Here is a 3,807-nt window from a genome sequence, read left to right on the forward strand (position 1 = left end):
GTAACCCTTTAAGTGAAGCCTACTTATGGTTCATTCACAGTCAGCTTAGCACTTTGCAGCATGGGATAAACGAAATTGGGGGAAGCACGAAAAGTGTAATAGAGGTAAATGATGTTTTGAAAAATACTCTGGAAACTGTTACTAAGAGGAGAGAACAGCAGTTCATTTCTTTTAATGTTCAATCTGTCCTTAAAAGAGCAGAAGTATCAGAAGCAGCGGAAAGGAGTTTTAGAGAAGAAGTTAACAAGTTTTATGACACTTGTGTAGAATATCTCAGCAAGTGGAGCGCCTCATATTTACCCTTATCGCCGGTGTTTGATTGGATATTACTGAAGAGAGTGCCAAGATGAGAAAGTGTTGAAGAGACAGTTTCTTATTTGAAGAGTAAAGAGATTGAAATCGATGATTCCATTCTCTTTGATCAGTACGGCATACTGACAAATTTTGTTGAAGAAAGTCTTCACAAGTGGAATGATAAAAAAAAAACACCATTGGAATGTCATGAGAAATGGGTGAGTTTTTTTAAAAGCTGTGACTGTCTTCAGCATTACTCTGAGTTGGTAATAATTGCAAGATATTTATTTTCAATCCCAGCCCATAATGCCAATGTGGAAAGAATATTTTCATTCATGAATATTCAGTGGACTGATGAAAGAAACAGAACGGAGGTGGACTCTCTTGAAGCAATCCTGCAGATCCTGTACAACTACAAAATGGATTGTGCCGAGTTTTATCACTGTGTCTCAAAGAACAAAGACATGATCAAGAAGGCTGCAGGCAGTGAAAAATACCCTTTTCTCCAAGAACAGTCAATTCCATCTACAAGTGCTCAGTAATATTAAAGCTCACGTTAATATTAATTGATTAAAAGTTGAATGGCTGTAAAATTTTGTAAAATCGTAATACATTTCTTTATTACTGTTTACGTTTATTAAATGTCATTCATTATACAGATAATCTAGATTATATCAATCTTTTGTATCCTCTTATTAGTTATACCCCCCATGAACCATGGACCTTGCCGTTGGTGGGGAGGCTTGCGTGCCTCAACGATACAGATAGCCGTACCGTAGGTGCAACCACAACGGAGGGGTATCTGTTGAGAGGCCAGACAAACGTCTGGTTCCTGGAGAGGGGCAGCAGCCTTTTCAGTAGTTGCAGGGGCAACAGTATGGATGACTGAATGATCTGGCCCTGTAACACTAACCAAAACGGCCTTGCTGTTGTGGTACTGCGAACGACCGAAAACAAGGGGAAACTACAGCCGTAATTTTTCCCGAGGGCATGCAGCTTTACTGTATGATTAAATGATGATGGCGTGCTCTTGGGTGAAATATTCCGGAGGTAAAATAGTCCCCCAGTCGGATCTCCGGGCGGGGACTACTCAAGAGGACGTCTTTATCAGGAGAAAGAAAACTGGCGTTCTACGGAACGGAGCGTAGAATGTCAGATCCGTTAATCGGACAGGTAGGTTAGAAAATTTAAAAGGGGAAATGGATAGGTTAAAGTTAGATATAGTGGAAATTAGTGAAGTTCGGTGGCAGGAGGAACAAGACTTTTGGTCAGGTGAATACAGGGTTATAAATACAAAATCAAATAAAGGTAACGCAGGAGTAGGTTTAATAATGAATAAAAAAAAATAGGAGTGCGGGTAAGCTACTACAAACAGCATAGTGAACGTATTATTGTGGCCAAGGTAGATACGAAGGCCACGCCTACTACAGTAGTATAAGTTTATATGCCAACTAGCTCTGCAGATGATGAAGAAATTGATGAAATGTATGACGAGATAAAATAAATTATTCAGGTAGTGAAAGGAGACGAAAATTTAATAGTCATGGGTGACTGGAATTCGGTAGTAGGAAAAGGGAGAGAAGGAAACGTAGTAGGTGAATATGGATTGAGGCTAAGAAATGAAAGAGGAAGCCGCCTGGTAGAATTTTGCACAGAGAACAAGTTAATCATAGCTAACACTTGGTTCAAGAATCATGAAAGAAGGTTGTATACATGGAAGAACCCTGGAGATACTATAAGGTATCAGATAGATTATATAATGGTAAGACAGAGATTTAGGAACCAGGTTTTAAATTGTAAGACATTTCCAGGGACAGATGTGGATTCTGACCACAATCTATTGGTTATGAACTGTAGATTAAAACTGAAGAAACTGCAAAAAGGTGGGAATTTAAGGAGATGGGACCTGGATAAACTGACTATATCAGAGGTTGTACAGAGTTTCAGGGAGAGCATAAGCAATTGACTGGAATGGGGGAAAGAAATACAGTAGAAGAAGAATGAGTAGCTTTGAGAGATGAAATAGTGAAGGCAGCAGAGGATCAAGTAGGTAAAAAGACGAGGGCTAGTAGAAACTCTTGAGTAACAGAAGAAATATTGAATTTAATTGATGAAAGGAGAAAATATAAAAATGCAGTAAATGAAGCAGGCAAAAGGAATACAAACGTCTCAAAAATGATATCGACAGGAAGTGCAAAATGGCTAAGCAGACATGGCTAGAGGACAAATGTAAGGATGTAGAGGCTTCTCTCACTAGGGGTAACATAGATACTGCCTACACGAAAATTAAAGAGACCTTTGGCGAAAGGAAAACCACTTCAACAAATATCAAGAGCTTTGATGGAAAGCCAGTTCTAACAAAAGAAGGGAAAGCAGAAAGGTGGAAGGAGTATATAGAGGGTCTATACAAGGGCGATGTACTTGAGGATAATATTATGGAAATGAAAGAGGATGTAGATGAAGATGAAATGGGAGATAAGATACTGCGTGAAGAGTTTGACAGAGCACTGAAAGACTTGAGACGAAACAAGGCCCCGGGAGTAGACAACATTCCATTAGAACTACTGACGGCCTTGGGAGAGCCAGTCCTGACAAAACTCTACCATCTGGTGAGCAAGATGTGTGAAACACGTGAAATACCCTCAGACTTCAAGAAGAATATAATAATTCCAATCCCAAAGAAAGCAGGTGTTGACAGATGTGAAAATTACCGAACTATCAGTTTAATAAGTCACAGCTGCAAAATACTAACGCGAATTCTTTACAGACGAATGGAAAAACTAGTAGAAGCCGACCTCAGGAAAGATCAGTTTGGATTCCGTAGAAATGTTGGAACACGTGGGGCAATACTGACCTTAGGACTTATCTTAGAAGGAAGATTAAGGAAAGGCAAATCTACGTTTCTAGCATTTGTAGACTTAGAGAAAGCTTTTGACAATGTTGAGTGGAATACTCTCTTTCAAATTCTGAATGTGGCAGGGGTAAAATACAGGGAGCGAAAGGCTATTTACATTTTGTACGTAAACCAGATGACAGTTAGAAGAGTCGTGGGGCACGAAAGGGAAGCCGTGGTTGGGAAGGGAGTGAGACAGGGTTGTAGACTATCCATGATGTTGTTCAATCTGTATATTGACCAAGCAGTAAAGGAAACAAAAGAAAAATCTGGAGTAGAAATTAAAATCCATGGAGAAGAAATAAAAACTTTGAGGTTCGCCGATGACATTGTAATTCTGTCAGAGACAGCAAAGGACTTGGAAGAGCAGTTGAACGGAATGGACAGTGTCTTGAAAAGAGGGTTTGAGATGAAATCAACAAAAGCAAAACGAGGATAATGGAATGTAGTCGAATTAAGTCGGGTGATGCTGAGGGAATTAGATTAGGAAATGAGACACTTAAAGTAGTAACGGAGTTTTGATATTTGGGGAGCAAAATAAATGATGTTCGAAGTAGAGAGGATATAAAATGTAGACTGGCAATGGCAAAGAAAGCGTTTCTGAAGAAGGTAAATTTGTT

This window comes from Schistocerca americana, chromosome 8 (genome assembly GCF_021461395.2).
Source record: "Schistocerca americana isolate TAMUIC-IGC-003095 chromosome 8, iqSchAmer2.1, whole genome shotgun sequence".
Lineage (NCBI taxonomy): Eukaryota > Metazoa > Arthropoda > Insecta > Orthoptera > Acrididae > Schistocerca > Schistocerca americana.